The sequence below is a fragment of the Chamaea fasciata genome, unplaced genomic scaffold, assembly GCF_029207755.1.
Source record: "Chamaea fasciata isolate MVZ Bird 193981 ecotype frontalis unplaced genomic scaffold, bChaFas1.0.hap1 SCAF_2, whole genome shotgun sequence".
Classification (NCBI taxonomy): Eukaryota; Metazoa; Chordata; class Aves; order Passeriformes; family Sylviidae; genus Chamaea; species Chamaea fasciata.
The window spans coordinates 20,992,969-21,018,410 of NW_027094087.1; the positions used below are offsets into that span (position 1 = coordinate 20,992,969).

General features: G+C 39.0%; 1 protein-coding gene across 1 annotated transcript in view; it reads left to right on the forward strand.

The window, feature by feature from the left end:
• Positions 1–2,422: 2,422 nt before the first annotated feature.
• The window catches only part of COL8A1 (collagen type VIII alpha 1 chain), an 86,001-nt gene continuing 62,981 nt past the window's right edge, over positions 2,423–25,442 (forward strand). The window contains exons 1-2 of the mRNA XM_066175210.1: positions 2,423–2,487; positions 18,016–18,142. The gene's annotated coding sequence lies outside the window, so the exon portion shown is untranslated. The remainder of the gene's footprint in view (positions 2,488–18,015; positions 18,143–25,442) is intronic.

The following is a 25,442-nucleotide window of genomic DNA, read 5'->3' on the forward strand; positions in this document are numbered from 1 at the left end:
CACTAAGGCAGTACAGAATCTGGGAAATACGAAAACTTAAACTTAAGGCATCATCTGCATAATTTGTAACCTCACCAGGTAGTCTTCCATAGAACTGCTAGTGCTTTAATAATCATTAAGATAGCCCTAATACTTTTTATCCATGTCAACTGTTGGTGGGTCTATTTAACACTTGTAAAGCGCTTTAAGATTCCCCAAAGAAAGGAACTAAAGAAAAACAAAAATTGTTCTCCTCTAGAAGTATAAAAAGGTAAGGCTATCCTTGATTCTGAAGTACTGTACGACACATGAGCAGTGCACATAACCCATGCAGCAGGGAAGAGTATTGACTCACTCCTGAGGACTGAAGTGGTGCTTAGGACCTGAAGCTTATGGTCAGGAGTTTAAAAACAAACAAACAAACAAAAACAAAACAAACAAACAAAAAACAAAACCAAAAAAACCCCAAACCAACATACAGTACAATCCTTTACATTCAAACTTTTGTTCCCAAGAAAATAAGAAAACACAGAACTTGATCTCTTAAAGGTATTGAGTTTATAGAAGTATCCACTGATTTTAGAAGAGACCTACAAGAAAGCTCAGCAATTTTGACACAGCAGAGCAGTTTAATCATCAGATAAGGACATGGGTACCTATTTACTCTATTTTCTGAAAATCTCAACCTAGATCTGACTAAGTTCAAAACCATCTGATTATTTAGATGCTAGCTGAGTAGAACTCCACTTTACCCATGTCATTTAGTCAGTTGAACCACTACCAGGTGCCATAACTGAACTAATTACATAAACTTACTGCAGTAAGTTGTACTCTTTCTTTCCCTATTCCCATGTTATAATTACTTTGTGTAGCCTTCCTAAAAACATGCTGTAATCTCTCCACAGTAGAAACTCATTTCTTAATGAGAACTGTAAAAATACTTTGAGTGCTGCAGAAATAACAAAATAACATGAATTCTTTTCCCAGTTAGTTGCAATAATGTAGAAAATGCCCTAGCCAACAGCAAATCAATACCTGTGAGAAATATGAACAATTAAGCCAGTCCTTTTCAGCCTGACAATTTCAAATCTCAGAGGCTACATCACCAGAGTTATGCAACTTCTTTTGCCACATAACACTGTCAGCCAAGTTGATGGGTGCTTGACTTGTAAGCCCTTTTCTAAAAAGACAAGACTAAAGTTGCACGCAACTCACTATATTCTGATCACTCAGTACCGTTTTGGTTTTTTTTTAAGTATCTTATAACTCCTTAACAAGTGATCAGTTTGGCCCTTTTGCAAAAGGAGTACTAGATATCATATCTCATCTCCACAAGCTCTGCTATAAATTTATCTCAACTCTGTAACTAAGATACTCATTCATTTTTCTACTTGGTCCTTCCCAGATTTTAAGTCAGGATGTACCTCTAGACTTTCCCTTAATTGCACACTACTGTTCTCCCCTTCCTGTTCTATCTTTCCAGCTTTCTCCACCCATTATATATTCCAATATGACACAGGTTTTACTCGTGTATTATGGAAAAAAAACAGAGGCCCAGATGCCTCATGAAGGAAGATACATAAATAGAGAATTAGTGTATTTGAGATGGGTACAACTGTTTCACCTGCAGGAGCCAGTGTCTGTAATCTGTGCCATCCACTCTTCTGAGTGGAAAGCAATGAATGAGTTAAAATGAACAATGAATGATTTTACACAGAAACCACCAGGAATGCATATTCCTACTGGTTTGTCTTTTTGGCTACATTTGCCTTTTGAGAATACCAGTTGGGAAAATTGTTTAGAACTCAGACACAGTGAACAATAAAACTGCTCTAAACTAAACTGCTAGAAAGTCAGTGTGTAGATGGAACATGTTACAGCTGCGTCAAGAGAAAGCTGTGTAGCTCAGCAAAACAGAAACTTAGGAGGGTTCCGGAGTTGAGATCCAGTAGATGTTTGAAATATAAAGGAAGTTCAATCCTTGAGAAAACAGACAACTTCAAAGATCCAGGGGCTGATTCTTCATGGCTATCCCTTTTCAGAAAGGGAAACATTGACCTTCCTGATAAAGACTTTGCATTAGTATCTCACTGCCACAAAAATCTTTCCATCAGACAAAGTAACACCCAGTAGCATTGTAACTGCAACTGGAATAATTCAGAGATTCAGATTTAGAAAAATAAATACCACAGAAATCTTTAGTTAACTATAGATTTAGAGGAAAAAAAAAAAAAAACAGCAAATGAATCCAACCCTATTTCTCATGTATATGCCATCCAGCTTGTTTCTCCTCCCTCTCTCTGTCCCCAAAGAGCAAAAACCTACTCTACAATGCCTTCTGAAGGCTGTCTGCCTGCTATCCTCACTGCCCACCTACCGTAGGGAGCAGCTCCTCCCACCTGCACATAAAAGCCAAGTGCATGCTACCAGCAGCAGATCAGAGCATTTTCTCAGTCCTCCACTGTTTTGAACCAGTGATCTTCTCTCCTTGGATCTTGTGTACTCAAGGTAAGATTACTGCTACTTCAGGTTTCTGTTCTAACCAGCTATTGTGAGGAAGTCTTAATGTGAACTCTAGCTCTGCCTTGCTGGGTGGTGCTGGCTCCCCCCCGCCTTTTTTTTTTTTCTTTTTTTTTTTTTTCAGATGTAGTGTCATCTGACATTTAAGTTAGTAACAGTCTGTTGTTTTAGCAGTGAAATAAAAACAGATCTTGCTGGGAAACACTGTGGCTGGGAAAAGATCTTCTCTCCCTTTCTGATTGATTTTGAAGAGATTAGTACACCCAGACCAATTATAACAATTTATTATCCCTCTTAATAGTCTCCTTCTCAGTCCAGTCAAAGTTCTGAAAAAAAAAAATCACTGTAAAGCTTCCTTAAATTCTGTCTGAGGAAAAAAGAAAACCCGCTTAGCGTTCATTTAAGGAAGGAACTGGCTTTTATTGCTAATATCATTTACTAGCCAGATTGAGACAATTTTGGGACTGAAGTGCATCTTCACAGGTTTCATTGCCTTTAAAAAAAGGACGATGGAACTTAAGCCCTCACAGAAGCACAGTAATAAGACGGATGGAATTCATTATCTTGTACCAAATATGCTAAAGTGGATATTTTACAAGCAAAGTTTTGTTTCTTGAAACGACAGACCTTGTGTCTCTATGAAACTTTTAGATCAGCTTGTTTATATTTTATCTGCAGTTTTCCTACATAGGCATTTCTAGCAGTAGAGGAAGGAATAGTTAAGTGCCTCAGAGACAGCTACTGAACAGTTAAAACATTGAAAAGTGGTTTCAAAACTGTATTTGCATTCCCATCCATGCATCTGTCCATCCTCACGGGGATGAATCTGTTAGTGACCAGTAGCAGTTTCTCACATTGTGTGAGTCAGTGCACTTTTAACACACAGTCACCTGTTTAAAGAAATTCCATCACAGAAATCCTAATCCTACAATGCCTCCCTCCAGTGCTCAGAGAGAAGGGAAAGCATGAGCTACCAAAAGCAAGCAGTTAACACTCTCTGTAAATACATAATACATTCTTCAGTTAAACAGTGATATTTTCTTCTTAATGTCTAATTCTCTTGCTAAACTGAGTCTTTTTTGGTCTTTCACAAATAGAAAGTCTGCTCTATAAAAGAATTATGTCCATATATAACTGTACTCACATTAGCTGCAATATTTTAAGCCATAGCACTGTATAACAGCAGAACTCTCCTCCAAGTACCCTTCTCTGCATACTGTATCTAAGATTTTTTCTGATTTTATATGTTATCTATTCTAACTAGTGGGGAAAGGAAAAACACCGCCTTCAGCTATTTGCCTGCAAGATTACATAAGTATCTTCAAAAAAAACCCCTCAAACAACAAAAAATCTAAAACCCAAATAAATTGAACTGTTCAAAAACCAAAGTAGAGTGCTTTCTATAACAAACTTACAGTAAAACTATTTTTTGCATCCAGGTAATTAATATAAATTGCCCATAGAAGACAGGAGGAGAGCCCAATGGTTTTCATCATAACTGGCATTAAGTCTGAGCTACAAAATTTTATTTCTCAGTTAACATCTGATTTTTACAGCAAACCTCACCTTTCCAAAAACTGTTGTAAAACATAGACATGTGATTTTAAGTTCAGTGCATACAGAATTTAAGTCTACAGTGTGGCAGTAAAGCCTCATATGTTCACACAGAATTTTACTCTATCAAAAAAATCAAAACTTTTAAGAGAGCAAATTTCATGAAAAAAAAAGTGCATTTGCCACAAGAAGTGTATATATAGCAAAATATCTTTTATTAAAGCCTGCTGTGAAATGTAATGTTTTGGCATTTGAAAAATGGATTGCAGGACATATTAAGAAAACTCTATTCAAAGGAATGCATCTAATTTAGATCAGAAGCTCCTCTGAGCAGTTTCTCTCTTAGGCTGAGTAGATAATTCAGCTTAGCATCACTTTGCAGCAAGGGATGAAGGGAAACTGCATCCAGCAGGCTTCCAAGAGAACTCAGATGTCTAGGAATGCAATTTTTGACCTCTGTGGTCATCTGAAACTCCTTTTTACAAGATCAAAGCCCACTGGTATTAAAATAAAAACACTGCAATTTTAAAGAAATGCTACAATCTGAATTAAAGGGAAAAATATAACCACTGGGAGAACAAGGAATTCAGATTTTTGAGTAATGATCAAAACACTTAAAATTAATAAAGGTAAAGAGACTATATTAATTTTTTCATCCACAGACCAGTTAAGTGTTAAGCAGGGATGCTAAGCCACTTCTCCTGGCAGTTATGCTTAGGTTTTTTATGTGCTTATTTAGGGCAGTAATATCTACTTGAGCCAGTGTAACTCCCAGTGCTGTCTAAAGTGCTAGACTAGATACATAGAAACAGGGGATAAACATATCCCTGTCTGCTTATCTGTGCATAGTTCTGCCACTACCACTGCTTGGGTGAAATTCTTACCTTCAGGAATTTATTTTCACACCTCTCTGTAGGGAGAGATTATGTTTTCCTCTGGCCCTGCTATCACTAATTATATAAAATACTTTACTCAAGGTCACAGTGAAAATTCATGGTAGAGTGTCAGATTTAGCTCCTCTGGTTTCCAGGCCAGCACTAATCCCACACTTCATTTTGTATTCAGCCTTATAAAGTCCACCCCTTTGCAGGTGCTCTGTCTTTGCATGACTCCTTAGGGCTGAACAGCAGGAAGAATTCCAAAGACAAATCTTGAGAGAGGTAATTTACTCCTGACACTTTTGAACTTCCTGTGAAACTGTTAACAAACCCCTTAATAGGATCTACAAATAAATCATTCCTGGAGGATGTAAATAAACAATTAAACAAATAGGCAAATGCTCATCTCTTTCTTACATTCTGTGGTTAAAGGAGACCAGCCCAGTCTTGGCAGGCTGAGGAAGCAGAGATCCACTGTCATGGACCAGAAATGATGGGCAACATCTGACTATAAGAACTCAGTCTTGGTAACTCAGCGACAGTAAAGAGCTCAAAGAGAAACTAGTAGGGCTTAAGCAAAATTGTTGAAAGGATCTTGTAGGAGACATTAATATTAATTTTCCTTTCTTTTCTACATTTGTTATCATGTGCCACTTCTGTAAACATACAGGATATAATTTCATAGCTGTTAAAACAAACAAACAGACTGGCAAGCAAACAAAACCCAAAGCCCCAACCAGCAGCTTTGTCCTATCCCTCTAGTTTTTAGCCCTGGAGTTACTTTATGAGGGTACAGATTCATAACTGCTCCTGTGGCCTTGCAAATACTGCATTTCAAAAAAACCCTCAAAACCAGAAAAACAAAACAAAACCAATTAAACAAACAAAACCCCCCACCTTACCCAACACATTCCAATTCTCAATTTCCAGAGTTATTACCCTAGCAATGGAGGCCTTGTCTCTTACTCTTTTACCTTAAAAATTACTGCTAAGCATGCCTTGTTCATTGATAAAGTAGTCAACGTGTGAGAGGACTAGAAAAGGAACCATTAATGTTCATCTCACTATCTGCCACAGAAGACAATTTTTATATATCTATGAGCATACCTGCATGGCAGAATTTTCTGCCCACTTACTCTGTGTCTTGCTATGTATCTCAGGGGAGGTAAGATTAAGTTTTATCTTTTAAGCTTAAATATATCCCTATACTTTCCCTTACTTGTTTTACCTTTCAGTTATTGTAGGCTGTGAGTTCTTTCCTTCTACAGAGAGCTAATTTTTAATTTTTGCTATTGTCATATTTCTAAAAGAGCAATGTTTCAATGGAGGTAATGTAGTGAGGAACAAGACAAGACAAAAACATCAGAGGTGATTTGTTCTGCCTGTTAAAGAAACAGCAAACAGCTGTACTTAACTGTACAGAAGTTCCTTGGTTTTGCCACTTACACTTTCTAGAGTTTTGTGCAAATGTTACTGCCTTTTTTGTGGCTTTCCCACTGCAAACAGAAATCCCAGCAAAAGTTGTGGATCTATGTATGTTCCAGAGGATAATGATGACTCCTGGTTCTGAAACCTTTTGTGGGTCTTGGGCAATAGCTCTGTCTATTCTCTGTAGGCACCAGTAAACAATTATGCTTGCTCTCCCTGCACTCCTGAAATGTTGGATGTGTTTCTCTAATTGTCTTGATGTGTAATGAATTTAATGTCTCATAATTGCACTGCAGGGAATTAATACCACTATGAAGTCTTGGGACATCTTTAGGTGATTAAAACTTCATGCAAGTCCATATTTTATAGCAAAAGCAAGATAAATATAAGCTTTTTGCTTATGAATGGCAGGTGAAACTTGAGCGGTGGCATTAAATGGACCCTTTTCAAAAGGGAGTGAGAATCAGTGCCCTCTCTTGGTTACAACAAACACATAAAGCAGCCCTGTGAGAGTGTTTATCAGTTCCCTCTGCTGGCTACAAAGGCCAGGCCAGATGAGCAGCTGTGTTTGCGGAGGCGAAGGTCTGAGGTTCTATTCCCAGAGCTGTGAGCCTGTGGTGAACTGATGACTGTGGTGTCTGTGCATGTCTCTGGACATCATTCTTTATGGGGGCTCAGCAGCAGCCACGCTGAGTTCAGCATGAGGGCACTCAAAAATAATGTGGACTTCCTGGTAGGTAAGAAACTTCCCACTTTGTATTTGAGAAGCATGCTGGCAGCTGTGCCATTCATAATTCTACACAGCTAGGGCATCCTTATTTTCTGCACCTTGCTTTTTCCACCTCTTCAAGACAAATGCGAGTGTGTGCTCATTACACTCATTTTAGAGAGGGCAGTTAGCACAAATATTCTTGGCAATCCTGAAGTGTAACACTTCAAAATGTCAGCTTCTGAGAACTCCACATTTACAAGTAAGGAGTAAATGGTACCAAAAAGTACACTCCAACCTTAGGAAAAAACCCCAAAAACAAAACTAAGCAAAACTAACAAAAACTCCACCACAAAACAAAATAGAAAAAGAACCTAACTACTTCTTTCCCATTCCTGTAAGAAAAGGCCTACATAACCTGGTTACACAACTGGAGAAACAGGTCATACAATTTATGCAGTCACTTTGAAATAATTTGAGATGAAAAAAAAAATGTACTTCAAACTTAAAGAGTTTTTGTTTTAAAAAAATATCCACAGCACTAAAAATCACAAAGTCCTGGATCAGCTATGCCAGTTTACTCCAGCTCCTAGGAATCTATCATGGCAACATGTAAGATTCATAAAAGGTATCCCATTAAAGGGAGAATTAGTCAAAACTAACAGCTTGACATAGTAGATATCAAAGGTATATTAAAAGCCAGAACTTTGAAACATCTGCAGCATATGTTTCCTGCTAACTGAAAAAGCAACCACTCTTTCCAGACCAGCATACTGCTGCATTCTTCACTCTGAAAGTAAGAGGTTGACAGTAGCACGCTGTGGATTTGCACTGGGAACTCCAACCAAAGCATTTGACCATTTTTGCAACAGAAAATTCTGGAGAGTAAAACAAGTTACTAACAAAACCACTCTTATGAAGAGTGGTTTTATGAAGCAAAAAGAGGTTATATGAAGCAAAAACACATGTATGTAATACATATTGTCTGGAATAGAGATGCTTACTTTGCCTCTCACTTGACATAGTTTTCAAGGGGACAGAATGGAAGGTGGCACAGCCTCAGGGACACACAAACCAAAGAGAATCAATTTACCACTAAGGAAATCTAGCAGTCAAGTCTGCTTATGCCAGCACATAACTCACCTCTGTTCTGCCCTTCCATTCTTCCCACCACGCACGGAGCTCCAGTGAATGCACAGTGTCAGAACAAGAGTCTTTGTGTAGCTTGGAGACCAGAAATTCTCTTTCAGCTTGCCTTAAAGAAAAGCAGCAGCAACAACAAAAAAGAGCTCAGATATTTCCTAGTATTCCTTTCTAAATGAAGTAGGTGATCTTAGTTGAACTCTCGGCTGATGGATATTAATGTAAAACACACAACTGGGACCCTTGCTGGCAAATCTCAGCAAAAAGTCAAGAGGTAGTTGCTTTAGGTCAAAGCTGAGCAATAAAAGCAGGAGTGTGAGGAAAGTTTATGTTGCCAGCATTGATATATCTGCCACCTGCACTATAGATAAAAAGCAAATAAACAAAGAGCAGTTAAGGAAGTATATCTCACAAGCACTAGCATTCACACAAAACATATTTTAGAAAATGAAGGGGGAAAAAGATACAACATGCAGTACTTATTTTCTTTCAGTCAGTGGCTTGAATTGAATTTACCATAGTAGCACGTCACATTGTTTGCTGCAGAAAAATGCAAAGCTTAGGCCTTTAGGAGTAAGTCTCTTGTGCTTTACTGATTCCAAAAATGTCAGTGCTTGTCAAAGTGGTTTTGAAATAAAACCAAAACCATGTTAATAAAATGAACTTTCCAAGACAATGCTGGCCAAAACTGATTCTTAGATTTCTTTTCGGTAATAAACTGCCTCTGTGGTTGCTGAGTTGATAGGGAGAAGGATTTAAAGGATCAAAGCCAAGTTCTGGTTAACTCAGGGTAAAAAAAAAAAAACACCGAGACAGAGCACAAGCCCCACAGTGAATGGACAGACTTTTGCTGAAGGTGGGCAGAGCTTAGCAAAATCCAGCTATGTTTTCAAAAATGACTGTAATCATTATTAGGCTCTAATTGAAGATATTCCAGGACTGCAGTATTCATGGTGGGTGGGTACACCTTGTGATATGCTGCTGTAGGTTACTGGACAAGCCTCAGTGCTTCAATATGTAATCACAGGCTGAATGTTAGTTCAGAAGTGCTACCCTGCCCATTTATTAAGCAGTAATTCCCTAAGGGAATTAACAACAGGAAGGATTCTGTCCCATCTTATCCCAGCCTTATGGATGAAGAACTCAAAAAATTTGCTGCAGTGGAGGCTGAAAGTGTTCATGATGGACTGAGTTCCTGCTGTTCACACAAGCCGCATGCAAAGCCAGGCAGTGAGAGCTCCAGACTGTTCTGCTGAATGTTGCTATAGGTGCAGACTCAGCAGCAGTTCCTGTCTTCCACGGAAGGAAGTAGTGCCAGAGTTGGACATTCTGTGTCTGTTACAGGACTTCCTGCTCTCCTCCAGTTCAGCCACCCCACCTAAATTTAGGAAGTCTATTCAGTCCAAGCTGCCACTACAAGGGGTTTTTTTAGTTCTTATGCTTAGGAACTCTGACAGACTATTATTATCTTTTGGGTATCTGAGTATACCTTATTAGATCAGGAAACACGGAAGACATTTCACGATTGTTCCTTAAGCTTGCATTACTAGTCTCAGCTAAAAACATTATTCACATAGAAAATGGTATGCTTAGCATTCAGTCATCATCCTTGATTAAAGAGTAATTTGCAGGAGTAATTTTTTTTTTTTTAATACACTGGTACAGAATTATCAGATGGCTTTTAAATTGTAATTGAAAGGAAATCCATTTGTCTCAGGTATGTTTTGTAATGTCACCTTCATTCCATTTCAGTCCATTTTGATTTTAGGTTGCTCTTAAGCAACTAGCTGCAAATGATTAGTATCTAAAATCCAAACAGTGGTGGTTAGTTCTGGCATGTGATTCTTATGGAATATTAGCAACAATGGAATATTATCACAGTCAGGACATGGTAGCACTTCAATTCCAATTTCAAGCACAAAAAACTGCATTTCACTGAGTTCAATGAGTTTCACTGAGTTCACTTGCAGTGAATATTTTATATTATTCTTCAAAATAATTCGACAGAAGCATGTGAAGGCCTAAACCTTAAGATTAAGGCCTAACCTTAACAAGGCAATTCTACCTCCTAGCCGTCACATAGAGCTTGCTTGTGAGCTGCTCCCTGTTTCATGGATTAAACCTCCTTTCTTATTGAATAGGCTTGAAAGTATACAAAGACCAAACATTAAAGAACATCCTTTCTTAAGAAAATTTTATGTATTCCATGCTTTGCAACAAGAGTGTTGCATTTAGCCACCATTGAGTTGTAACGGGACTCTAAAACAAAAGTAAACCGCAAGGCACCCTGAGGGCTCCACAGCCATTACCTGCTGGTAACTCGGTTCTGAGGGAAGCTGCCATGGCCCAGCGGGGTGGTGACATCTCGCCCTCACCGGGCTGTGGTGACATGTCGCCCTCACCGGGCTGTGGCGGCATCTCGCCCTCACCGGGCTGTGGTGACATGTCGCCCTCACCGGGCTGTGGCGACATCTCGCTCTCACCGGGCTGTGGTGACATGTCGCCCTCACCGGGCTGTGGCGAGGGCCGGGCAATCATGGCCCTGGCTGGGGCCCCAGTCAGTCAGGCTGGGCCCCTCGCCCCGGAGCCCCTGTCACCTCCTGTGGTGGTTGTGGTTCCCTCACGCTCCGACGTCGGCGCCATTTCTGCACAGGGGAAGTCAGAAAACTCATTTACAACCTGCGCCTCCCATTCCCAAAGGAGAGGCAAGGGTTGAGGAGAGCAGAAACTCCCCACAACCCAGTCAGCTGAGGAGCATTTATGGAAACACAATGCATTTGAGGTTTCTTGGGTTTCGGAGATACAGCCCCGGGGCTTGGCTTCTGCGTGCCAGCCCTTGGTGCCCCTCGGAGAAGGATCTGGGCAGCATTAGCTCGCACAGATGCCGACGGTGCTGGAAGGCCAAAAATGAAGGGGGCTGCGGAGGGGGGCTCCACTCTGAGCTGGAAAGAAAATGTCACATCATGTGAGGGAAGGCTGCTTGGAAAGAGAAGGCAGGCTGCTCCAGCACACACTACAGGAGGTTCAGGACCTTTCAGATTTCCACATCTGGAGGCAAAACTGAAGCCACTGTAAGTTAATTTAAAAAAAAAAAAAAAAAAAAAAAGAGAAGAAAAAAAGGCCCATTTTGAAGTTAATATTCTTGAATCTTAAAATCCAAAAACCCACCTGCAAAAGATACTACTGTATATGGGTATCTAATATGAGAGTAACCAGCCCTGTAGAGTTAAAATTCTAAACCCTCAGAACTCCCCCCAAAAATACCAAATACTTGGGTGGGATGTGAGGAAAGAGATGTCATATGAGGGAAGAAAATGATAAAACTACTGTACTCAACAGGCAGGGAGTTCAGAAGGCAAACAGCTGAATGGAACAGCTTCATCATTTCTTTACAAACCATTCTCCTGGCCCTGCTTTGTTCAGCACAAAGGTTTTTAAGGCTGAGTCCTTTTGATCTGTATGTTACGCTCTCTAGCATGGCGAAGCCCTGACTCATGATCAAGGGTTTGAGACAAACAAAAAGCAGCAGCTCCTGAACTTGAAGGTTTGTAAATTGTACAGAGTAAAGCTGACTCCTGGACTCTTGCTCCAGTCACTTTAACACAGCCCTGTTTACACAGATGATTGGTATGTCTGGAAAGACACTATGCTACAAATGCTTCACCTCCCTTTCCTGGCTTCAGAAGCATCCAAGAACCTCACACACAGCAGGTTAATAAATTTATCCTTAGAAGCACCCTGGCAACATCAGTCTCATTTTAGAGGAAATTGAGGCACAGAGAAAGTTGCTGGTGTAGCATTTCAAGAGATTGCTCCTGGCCAGATTCTCAAGTGTCTCCCCATCATGATGGGAGCTAGATGGAGACTTTGATTCCCCTCTGGGCACTTCAATGAGAACCAGGTTTTCACGAGTGATCAGCACCCAGTAGCTCTCACAATGACACTTGCAGGCAGATTTTCTAGGAAGTTCCTTTGATCATCTGGCCACTGCCTCAGTACAGGCAGAGAGCTTTTGAAAAATCTGATCCTGTTTGTGGGTGCTGAGCACTTCTCAAAATTCTTGTTTAAGTGACCTGGCCAAGGATGCAGACTAAAATCTGAGCAGAACCACTTTGCCTAATCCCTAGGCCAGTGATTTAACCACAAGTGTATTCTTCCATCTTCAGCAGAGAAAGAATAGACACTAGTTGGGGCAGCAGTCAAAATGCCAAACAACCACCAGTATCCATGCCTGCCAAGAAAAATGCCCGGATACTTGTGGGCAAACCAGACAGCCACATTTTGGTACTTTCCTGAGAAAGAATTATTTCTAGTAATAGTGCCAGAGTCTGGCAACCTGGTTTATGCTCTTTCCAGATGTACCTCTTTCTTTCTGGGCTAAAACCTTTGAGAACATGTCCCCAAAACAGGCACACCCTCCCCACTCTTCAGAAAAAACAGCAGCTATCCAAACACTGTCCTGTCTCCATTATTCTTAGAGAGCCAGGCACGCTTGGGCAAGACAACACTATTTTGTGTAACGATTAAGAAGCAGTGATCGTGTCAGTGAAGATTCTTGTTTTCATTGAATATTTCATTCATTTTTGAACATAAGCAACCACTTAGCTGCAGTTGTGCTAGATGCAGAGGAGGAAACACATGCTATTCTTGGCCGGACTTCACCTCTGTGGGAAGCAGCAGCCTCCTTAAAGCAGCCTCTGTACACTGTATGATTTAGCTACATTTATGATTGTCCTGAACCTCAAGCAAGGATCTGAGTACCTGAAGGTGTAAATGTGTGCAAAACCCCCAGGCCCCAGCCTGGATCCTCTGTTTTATGCCCTGTTTGTGTGGGGTCCATTTGCAAGTGACGGTTTCCAAAGCCATGAGCTAAAGGTTAACTTAAAAAATCTTCTTCAAACTGACTATATTCATTCAGCTGCCAATTGAGATGCTACTCTCTGTGTCACTCAGCAGCAGCTTGTTAGACTGTCTATCTCCATGTCAGAATCCAGCTTTCATTAAATGCTCTCTGTCTCGCCTCTGTCCCCAGCTTTCAGACCACCTCCCAAATAAGTATCTGACCAGTCTGGCAATATGAAGATAAGGCACCCAGTCACTAGTATGCTTTAAGGGAGCACAGATATCACATGGTAACTATTGAATGAAAATGTTTACAGAAAAATAGTTTTGTAAAACAGCTCAGACTAAGCTGTTGCTGAATGTTGAGCTCAAGCTTCAAGCTGTATAAGCCAAAAACTGCAGCTGTATCTTTTCTAGCTACAGCTAAAAACAGCAAAGTGTACTGGAAAAACCTTTTTGGGGGAGGGGGGGAGGGAGATACTCTCCTAACAGAGGATTACATCTAGAAGCAAGCGTGAACATTTGTCTGCTCTGCTGGTTCTATACCTGCAAAGGCACACAACATAAGTGATGATTTTGATTGTTGAGTGGCTGCTTTCACTTGATTCTGATACCTGCTGCAGTAATTATTGTAGCAACTCTTGTCAGAAGCTGGACTTCAGAGCACTGCCCCAGTCTAATAATACAGCCTCAGCTTTACAAACAGAAAAAATGAGGCAGGAAGGGATGAGCTCATGAAACGCATTTATACAGGCAGTTAACTGCACATGCTTTGATGTACATTGTGACCTAAAACGTTATAGAGAATATCACTGGAGGAACCTGGTTTATGATTAGTTGTGTTGTGGGCCTTACGGTTTTGTTACAAAATTCATTACTATAACTTTTCCCTTCTTCCATCTTGCAGATTTTTGTTTATTTTAAATTCTCTTTTCCTGTACAAGAGAAACCAAGGCATTTCAGTGAAAAAGCTGGGGTCAACTGAGGGCCCAGGTCAAGAAGTCTGTCTTGGGTGTCACCTGCTGTAAACTCAAAATCTAGCAACAGTTAAAAGAAAGGTGTTAGTTCGGAGAGCAGTGAGCTAATCAGGACACAACTTGCTGGTAAAGGACTGGGAGATGTGCTGCTGGAGTAGAAGTACCAGAAAGGACCTGTGGAAAAGGCTGGCAGGTTGGATAGTCCAGCCTGATGTGCCTTTGGAGCAAGAGCAAACAGGAATTCCGGTGGTGACAGGAAGGATGCTGACAGTAAGCAAGGTTGATAGAAGCAGAAGATGGACCTTTCTATGCAGTTGGCTTACTCTGGAGTCTAGGTTTTGGGACAGTAGGGCTGTTCCATTTTGTTTTTCGAGCAACATATGTCAGCACTGACTTTTTCTCCTGGTCTTAAATGTAATTTGTGGCTTATGTCTTTTGTATTAACAAGGAGACTTAAAGGTAGGATAATCAACTCCAGATAATCAGTCTCATTATGAGATGCTGTTACTCTGGGAAGTCTGTGTTTCTGTCAAAATTTGTCAAGAAATGCAGTCCAAGAATTGGGAGACATTTCCTTTTATGACTAATGCTTGCATTTCCACTAGGAAGCTGTAGTTTTGAATTTACATATTCTGAGAAAATGTTGTGCTTAGAAATTCCTGCGTGTTCCTTTGGGAAATAACTGGAATTACTTATTAAATATAATCAGTTAGAATTGGAAGAAAATCCACTTTCAGGAGAGAACAGTCAGCATTTCCCCAATCATTCTTCTCTCTGTGCCCATGCAAACAATCATTTGAAATCACTGCCTGGCACAGGTCTTGTAAGAACCCGAGTCCCATTTTTAACCCAGACAAGCATTAGAGAAAACTGTACTTCAGGAAACAAGGCAGCCTCCCTAAGCTGAGCAGTTTTCCAGCCTTTACAGATCCACCCATGACAAAGCAAAACAGCCTCCTGACTGAATTCACACAGCTAAATAAATAACTTTTTAAGTGTTTAAATGTCATTGTGAAACTAAAAAGATGACGTGTGGCGTATGTGTATCAGCTCTACAAAACCAGAAGTAGTTATATTATAAATAAACAGAGTTTGCTTGGTATTAGGGACATAGGAAATTCCATTCAAGGACAGACAAATGGCACATCTTGTCTGGTATCCTGCATCTGGCACAGGCCTATAACAGATGCTTAAAATACTTGGCTCCCAGTCCCATAGTCTCCCCTGTTCCACCTGCCACTAACGCTATAAATCACAGTTTTCAAAACCCCTGGTGAAAGTCCCTTCCCTGCTCACTTGCATAACGTGGGAGGTGGAAGCAAGGGCCAAGGAAATACATACTTGCCCTGTGTGATCCTTACTGCACTGTTTGGTACCAAGTTTGCCCAGTCTGTGGTTCTGACTGGTGCATAACATGTAAGGCATTGCTGCCTGTGCTGCCCACGTAGCCAGACAAAGCAGCTCGTAGGTGAGGACTGTGCTTGGCTCCAGGGAAAGGGGGGAGCAAACCTCTTCTCACCCTTGTTTGCACACAGGAGGCCAGCACAGCTACCACTGGCTGTTACTGATCAGTTGCCCTCTTTCTATCAAGGCACTGCCTCCTAATTGCACCCTACTGCTCAGTGACATTTATATCCTGCTGTTCCTTTATTTGTAGTTTTGAAAGTTTGACACATGATGATTGAAAATTAGATAAGTTTATTGTCTATCAAGCAGAGTTCACTTTTGTCCTTATTCCAGAGTTTATCAAGGCATGTTTCATCTACCCAGTGGGCCACTTAATGCAGGTCCCCCTCTTTGTGTGACTTGTGCTTCTAGCCATTGTCACCAAGTGTGACATGCCTGTATCCAACAAAACTGACTGTGACATTCTCCCTTACTACTAATATTACTTGCCACAGACAATCTCCTTCATAGCCACCATTAAAATCAATGGTACAGTTGGTTAAAGGCCTCTAAAACAGATAAATGAAAAATCAAAACATTCCCATTTTAAAAGTTAAGTTTTAAAACCCCATTTATTAATTACATTAAATCCTTTCTTCATTCCCGTGTGAAATAAAATAGTATTTTTAAAAGGCTAAAGAGAACTTATGACTACAGGTAAAGAAACCAGCTAGGCAAAAGAAAATTGCATTTGAAGAAAAAAAACCTGTGCCACTCAATTTGAGCATATTGTCTCTACAGTTGCTAAACACTGCTTTTGGAGACTGACCTAATAAATCTTTACATATTAATAAGGGAAAACTGAACCCTGATGGTGTTCAAGGGCTGTTGGATCCAATTTTATATGTCAGTTTTCTCCATGCTCAAGGATTTTCTGATTTTGGTTCCATCCTACTGAATATAACATTCAGTATCAAAGGTCTGAATCTAGAACAGACCTTTGATCTAGCTATCCCAAGTTTTTATCCACGAAGGACAAGACTTTGCCACATCAATCTGCTTGAAAGAGTGGACATAATAAAGCTGCTACAGTACCTAGGAGAAGTTTGCATCCTTTAACATATTCCAAATCGATATTACATTCAATGAGACTCAGTATTAACAGGAGCTCTGTGACTTTCTGTACTTCTTTCCTGTTTCACAAGAGCAATGACTTTCAGAATATTCATCTTATTCCAGTCAGGAACAGTCGTAGAGGTTTTTCAAGGCAGACAAATGAGTCAGCCACTTGTTCCAAATAAATGGAAATGGTGTTCCAAGTTTCCTAGACAGCTTTAAAAACTACATACAGCAATTCAGCTGCTTAATCTATTATGTTCTACATCTCACATTTGAGAGGACACAAAATTGCATACTTTTTATTCCAGATACAGGTAGTTTTGTCCACAGCAGTCCACAGCCACCTCATTTTGTCTCTGTTGTTAACATACATGCTGGCCGCCTTGCTCATGCCATTCCCAAGAACAGAAGTAGCACTCTTCAGAGCAAGGAGAAACTGCTGAGGTTCCCAGACTGCCATGGATATCCTAAATAATAGTGAACGAAATTTCCTTATGTCTGTGATTGCATTTGCCCGTTTGTTTAATGAGGATGTTAATATTTTGCTTTCTGAGGAGAAATGTAGTAAACCTTAATTAATATATCCATTACAAAAAGGGCATAAATTACAGCTTTAACTGTGCAGTAAAACAGAACATCTGCGTGAATAAATAATTATAAGGAGCTATATAAAACTATAAAAATAACTTCTTTATTGCAAACCTTGCCTTAACAAGAAACATAACTCCTTCCTCCCTCAAGAAATCTGAATACACTGACTCATGTCTTTGTTTAAGTGTCATGGTAAATTTGTTCTTTTATAACATGTAGTAGTTTAGCTTTGAACTTTTGAGTTTTGGAAAAGGCAGAGCGGAAAAATGTTTTCATGGGAGAGGAGTGCACATTCCAGAGCTGTCGACTGTTCCTCGTTTGTGAGGCAGGGGAAAAACTACTTTGGTTTTAGGCTTTGGTTGATGCAATTTGTTGTCTGGTATTTTGTGATAAACCAGAGTTTACGCTGTATGCTGAAGTATTTCAATTTTCTCTCTCATCTTTCCAGCTTTTGCTTGTTCAAAATTCTGACCAAGCTTGAAACTGCTGTTGAGGAGAGAAAAAATAGTTGTGTGCAACTAGAAATAATGATCCTTTGTAATATACAAAGTAGTCCAGTGAGAAAATAACACATCGTTTTCTGTGAATTATAGAGCTGCACCAAAGCATAGTGGAGGAACGCAGATCCTCCAGATAAAAACAGAACAAACCAAAATGTGAGCCCTTCATGGTGCCTTTGTAACCTGAGCAACAGTTTTAAACACAATTTTCCTGGGCTGTTTCATGTTTATTTCATGTATTAATGTCTGATTATATAAAAAATACTAAAACAGGAAAATAAAATAAACTCTCAGTAGCTTATTTTTTCAAGTAAAGTCAAAAATATCTCTTTGCTCTCCTGCCTTTTTGAAGGCTATTAACATACATTCTTTCTTCCTTCTCTTTCTAGAAAAGAAAATGCAGATTGTCAGAATCCTTCAAATTTGATACTCAGCACTTTTATGACCTCTTCATTACTGGATGTGGAGTCTGGATATCAGAATTGGTACAGTGAAATACTCTCCTATTAAACTGAGGTAATTTTCTGACATAATTAATGAAAAAGCCTAATGCTGAAACAACACAATTAACACTTATTTCAGGGTTTCATTTCCTAAGAAAAATTATCACCATCAAAAAGGATCTATCCTGTCACAAATCTTCAGAGACAAAAGGTAGAAACTACATGAGAACGCAAACCTCTAGGCAGAGAAGGGAACTTCTCCATTCACAAAGCCAGAAGATGTTGGGGTATTATTCTGAGGGAGGCTTTGCTGAGGACATCAGCTTCTTTTCAGACACAAGTTGAGATGGGTTTCTGCTTATTGGGACAGGCATCCCTACAGTGCCCTACTTCACAAATATGACTCATTCAGCAGGAAAACTGCCTTTCTGAAAGCCCACCAGTCACTGGTCAACAGTGTCACATTTGCCCTCAAGAAAGGAACTGGACACAGCACAGGGCTGACGTAGGCACAGTGTGTTACAGGAACCTGCAGCTTAGGATGCAGACAGGAAGGCTGTCTGAACTGTAGTGAAAAAACAACAACCTAAGCAGGTGGCTCTGAGGCTCACCCATAAGCATCCAGATATAAAATTAACTTCAGGACCAAGTTATGTAAAAGATTTTGAAAAATTATCTCTTCCTTTCCTGGCACATCAGTAATCAAGATACTGTCAGTTTTCTGTCCATTGCCCTAATAGCATTGCACAACCTTCATAGGGTATTAACACGAAGCCTAAAGACTTAAGTGGGTTGTCATAAAATCAGCACTCGAGACAAACAAACAAAATGCAGAACCAGGAGCACAGGAAGATCAGCTAGAGGCTAGATATATTGTTATACGTGTATCTAACAAAGCTGCCGCAGGCTCCGCGTTTGCTTTCAAAGTAATAGAATTCCATTACAAAACAGTAACCAACATGGAACAAAGTTCTTTGAGGTCATTTAAAGCCCTGTCTGTTAAACAAATGATACTCCAATTTTAATTTTTTTCCAAGGCTTCATATTTCTTATATATTTTCAGCAATTTTTGTCCTATCCGTCTCCTAAACCAGCACTTTGGACCACTGAGAAATCGTTTGCTTAAAGCCAGAGCTCTGATTTCAATACCTTTCTGTTATTAATATTCCTTAAGTTACATTTCAGCTTCCAGTCAAGGTTTGCTGCAACAGTTTCTCTTTTGATGCGAGTCCACTGTACCTTACCTTGGATCTCAGCTAGAATGCACACCATGTCATGTGAACAGCAAAAAACAATATAGCTCAACTTTCCCAAAGTAGGTTGAATCAGGAGTTTTAAGGATAATCAAAACCATATTTTTACCAGCAAGCAGAGCCAGTAAGTCATTGAAGCTATACAAATATATTCATATCCACATTGCACTTCATTAGAAAAAGAATCTCACACCCAGGAACACAGAAATTCAGAATACTGAATAATTGTGGAACCAAAAAATGGAAGAATACGGTGGTCTTTGCATGAGAAGTGCATCATAAAAGGGATTCCAGTAAAAGAAGGTGATTCTTCAGATTTTCTATAAACTTTTTTTATGCCCTTCTTAGGAGACATTGGAAAACTTGAAGGACTTTGTACAGAGCAGCATTACTTACAGAAGTATTTATTACTCATATTCTTCAGGTGAAACTTACTTATGTATGAATTGATACACAAATACATGCAAGTATGAAATTGCATATATGTTTCCAGCAAAGCCTGTTGCTAAGTATTTAAGACCACCTGATAGTCTGTAGTAATATCAACAGATAGGTGCCAGTCAATGTGATATTTTATGTCAGCAGGTTATTCTACATGTGAGAATACATCTGTATAAATCCAACAGTACGTTTCTGATAGATGTTGTTTATGTGCAAGTCTTTACAGGGCTTGTGTCTAGACTGAATCTGAATTTAGACTGCTGTCACTGAGAGCAGAATGTACTTCTTTGTGCAGTTTCTTTCTTGTTTATTTTTATTTTAAATACTGACTTTCTTTCCACTGCTTACTACAAAGGCTGATTTATCAATATAAGTGGAAGTTACCCGAACAACAGCTAACATAGGACAGAGTCAACAGCAGCAATTCATGGCCTTCTTTAGTTTGTTGTGTTTTTTTAATGCTCTGAGCCCATACAGGCAAGAAACTATTTCCCATACTGGAGATGGAAATACTGCTCACCCTTTTGTAGAATACAAAGCTAAGAAATGAAATTGAAATGATTTAGTCAAAACTAAATACTTTCCTCATCTCAGAAATGCAGCACTGCCCAATTCAGCCAACTTGTGGCTACCTGAAAAAGGGAATAATTTGATTACCTATGCCTGAAATCAAACATTTTAAAGTTGTTCTAACCATAGTGTAGGCACAGCTTAACTGAATGATTTCACCATGCAGAGTTATTTCCCACGTTCCTTGGTTACTCCAGTAATGTAAAAAAATTCAGGAACTGGAAAGTCGTATGATCCATCGAAAAGAGAATATTGTGGTTTCTAAGAAAAATATTTATTACCAAGTAAGCTATTTTGATTTATTAAATGATAGCTTCCCATCATAGTGTTTTTTGATACAGTGTTTGAAACCACAACGATTGTACAAAGCCAACACCTTATTTGTTTAAAGGCACTCACTTGTGTTTTTCTTAATAGAAATATCAGTTCATGACAATGCCAGGTTCATAGAAGCTTGTCCAGGAATAATTCTTGAAAAATTATTTTTTTCCTAGAGTGTCCATTAAGCCAGGGCAGGCACCGTGTCCCAGTGCTAGTCTTCTAACATTAGATTTATAGGATGTTATAATTAACAACAGGTGATGGGCAGAACTACATGCACAGCAAGCAAAGTGAAAAGACTGGCAGCTCAAGAGCCACTTGTGAATCATCAAAGCTTTTCCCTGGATAAACTCAGTAGTAAACCTGATAGGTCTTCTGGCAATTGTTTTGGGTTGGGTTCTTTCTGTTTGGCTTGATTTGTTTGTTTGGGTTGTTTCTTTTATTCCACCACCACCCTTGATCCTTTTTTCTTATCAAAGACTAGGGACCATCTGTCTGTTTTTACAGTTGTGTAGCTTTTCCACTTCTGTGTTTACTATCTCTAAAATGAGACAAACTATGCTTCTCTCAAAGAGGACTTCTTGGAGGATTACAGACAAGTCTACACAAAATTTTGAAACAATGCAGATTTTTAAGAGACATTTGTCTCTCTCTTATTCCAGCTCTTTCAAACTTGTGTTCTGCACAAATAACGGGGGGAAAAAAAGAGGCTCAAAACACATACACCCTCCACTTCAATTTTAAGAAAAGCTGTGCTTCAGCTTAGGGCTAAAAATGAGGAAGAAAAACACTGAAACGCATGAATTGGCAAAACATAAATATGTCCCAAATAAGTTTTCATTTGCATAGCTAAACAAATACCTTTTTTCCTTCAGTTGTGAGAATATAAACAAGGCAAGGTATGTTGGGAAAAGCAATGACTTTGTTTAACCAAGTGAAGAAGGACATGCATCCCAAATCTACCAAGAGATCTAACTTTTATGAATAATTCTCAATGTACTAACCTGATGTGATCATGATATTCATGAGTTAATTATATGTTGTGACATACTGATTATAACAAAGGAATACTTTATTTTAATTAAGAAACCACATCTGTTTTGGATAACCGACTGTATATTCTTATGGACACTAGTAAATACCTTAAATGCACTAACTGATAGAAAGATATAAAACAAAATATTTTAAAAGAAAAAATATTTAAAGGAAGAAATATTTAACAAGGAAAAAAAATCAGTATTCATACTGTAGGAGGAATTTGAGATTTTTCAGGGATTTCATGCTCTTGCCAATATTCCATGATTTCCTCTACAAATAACTCTTATACATTAAAGTAATTTCTGCTGAAGCTCTTTTAGTGTGTTTCTCCCCTCCTTTCATCCTCCCCACCTCAAAATACACTTGAATCAATAACCTTAAATTTCTTAGCACTATTGTATTAGACAGCAATTACTATTATTCTAGATTTATGTTACCAGGTTGCCAACAGGACCACATGGTGCAGTGGTGAATTTATCCTGCTTGCTGCAGAGTTTGCACTTCATTAAAATTCACGCAGGAGTGCTTATCTATAGCTGAGACAAAACGTGGCCCAGGGGAACACTTGTTACTCTGGGTAATTAATCAGAGGTGATGGGAAATTTTTCTTAGTGTTCTTGATAATCTCTAGGGCATCATCCAACTGCGAAATTTTGGCTTTACTGAAGTGGAAAGCAGATTTCATCAGTAACTAGACCAGGCCAAGACATTTCTCACAAAGCACTTCACGACCTGGTGTCATCTGGCAAAGTTTCTCAGTACAGTCTTTTTCCAGAACTGGAGCAGCAGTTCATTTCTATTGAATATTTCACATGCATACATTAGAAGTCGCTTCTTTCGGCAATCATAAGCATATTTGAAAAAATGTTCCACATTCTTTAGGGTAAATACCTTTTTAAAGGTCTTGAATCTGTACTCAAAAGAAGTCTCTTAGCTCAGTGGACTAGCAATCACATCCTCAATAGGAAATTCGTGGTTTTGCTTGGGCAGGGAGAAAATACATAAAATTGTCAAAATGCTTGAAGATTCAAGCACATAGCTTGAAACAGCTGGAGAACTTCCCCTTTCTAGAATGAGGCTACCCTCAAAGATAATTTTTTATTAGGAAAAAAAAAGAATCATTCCCTCCATCAGATTCTCAAAGTTGTGTTCCTGAAAAAATAATACCTTAAAAAAAACCCAACCCAAACCAATAGCATTTTATTGTTGTGGTTGCTAGGCACAGGTTTTCAAATTCATTTATGTTGAGACCACACAGAAGTGTGTTGTTTTTTAGTGAAGTACTTCAGGATAACTTAACTTCTACTGCATAAAAGTAGGAGGAAGTTTAAAAAGACTGAAAATATTTTCAATTCAAAATAAAAATCTTCCCCAACCCAAAGGACTATTCAAACATCAGTCAGGTCTCTTAGAAAAAGCTCAGTGATTTAGACAAGTGTTAGACAGAGCTGACACTGACTCAGCAATTTTATTTCCCTTTAGCTCTTCTAGGTACAACTTTATTATTACTGAATGTAAAGGATGAATTAACATTTATTTCATATTTTTATCAACTATTCATTAGTTTAGCCATTCTTGTTCTAAACCCAAGATTTTTTTCCTGGCTATATCTATTTAAAACAACATTATTTCAAGAGTTATAATATATACAAAATAATTGAATCATGAACAGTTATGGTATATATGACCGAAGTTTACAGGCTAAATTTGACTGATATTTCATTTAAGTGTGGCTGCAACATAAAGAACTACTGAACAGATACTGATGGACAGGTTTATTGAAGCTCACAAAGAGAGCTGCAAGCTTCCAATTTCTTTTTTTGTCTGACCCCTGGCTCACAGTAAGTTTGTTCTGATTAGGAACATACTGTGTTACTGCTGGATGCTCTTGTTTTGAGTGTGTTGTACAACTTTCACTGTGGCAGGAGCTAAATGAAAGCCCATTTTCTCAAATTACTGAACAGCATCATGAATTCTAGCATGGACATTTCAAAAAAGTTTACTTTTCATTGTGATGACTAATACAAGCTCTCCATAATAGATTCACAAACAGATTAACAATTTTATGAATTTAGCAAAAGTAACTGGCTCTCAGCACTAATTGCAGCCTTGAAAGTCTGTCCTAAACAAATCATCGTAATGCCTCAGATCCAAAAGAGAATCAGTTCTCTTCATAACAGGTAGATACTTAGATGGATGTAGGTTCTTAATACTACTTCTTCTAAAGGAAAGTTAATGCTGGTATTTTGCTTTTAGAATGAGCTCTATCTCATTGATCGAGTCAATTATGAAACGAGACATTTCTGGGGTCAAGTTACCATGTGTGCCAAGGTCTACATTTCAAGTGCAAGGGCCTGGATGCAAGACCTGTACCCACACTCATGAGGCAATAACTTTCCCTGAATACTTCCACTGATCAGCAGCAAGGCCACCCACTGCTTATGTAGGTCTGAGTACAATTTTTATTTGTGTGCCTCAATTCCTTTGTGTGAAAACACACTGGTGATACTCCTTAATACAGGAGTTAGGATGATAAACTGGTTACTGTTTGTGAAGTTGCAGCATGCTGAAGTCTGCGTAGCTCACCTCCCTGAACTCAAGGATAGAGCTATATGAATTCTGTCTTAAAGTACTTACAGTCTTGCTGTTTAAGACATCCACATTGCTGATCTAATTTGTGTATGTGTCCTGAGATCTGATTCAGCTATCTCAGCCTGTGAATGGCTGGAGTTAAAGCAATGTAATGCATTTCACACCACGGACAGAATTAAGTACCTCCATGATATTTTGTTTGATATTTATGCAAGCCTACGTATGCTTATATATAGAGTTTTCTTAATGGGGAACTAAAATCAAAAGTCACATAGAAACAATGCAAACGACACTGTATTTGGGCTACAGAAATAAGGGAGAGGTAAGATGAAGGCTCTCTGCACAAATAATTCACCTTAAACATTGTAGGCGAACAACACAACAAAAGCCGTAAATTATCCAATTCAGCAAAAATATCCTTTCTATTTCTGTTCCCTTATTAAATGAATGAACACTACCAAGCCTGCTAGATACATACAGGTGGAGTATGCTTGTCATGCTAACTAACATCCATAGAGATCCTGGGACACTGTCATTGTATCAGGAAAAATCTGTGGTAGCGGGAGAACAAAGGAAATTTTAAATCTCTTCAAAGATTATTATGCAAACTTGACAGGTTTACTTGCACAGAATTCCTTATACCACATCACCAAACAGTTGAGTATGACTCCCCGCAGAACTGCAGATAAACACTGTAGAAGCAGGCTGTATATATATATATTTGCCTGAGTTTGGTACTACACCAAGCTACAAACTTTGAAAGTAGGTTACAGAACATGCTGTACCTCAGACCTGATGGGTTAAAAGAAATAACTATTAATATAATTTCTTTCAAAATAAGCAATTCCCGACTTAACAATATTTTGGAAATTAGTAAGAAAAAGAGCAGCTAAAGAGATCTGGATTATTCATAGACTTAGACAAGATGGAAAACAATTAGATCATCCATCCCATTTTCCTGCCAATGCAGTATTGTTCCCTGCAGTACATTTTCTAATGCTTAGTTTTTGAGGACTAAGTCTTCAGAGGACTCAAGTCCCTTGAGAAGGGAGATTCCAGCATTTCCTTTAGACACATACTGGCACACTCTGTCAGGCAGGTTTATCCTCCCTCTCTTCAATCAAGCATTTCCTGTCTCTTCTTATTTCATCTTCCACT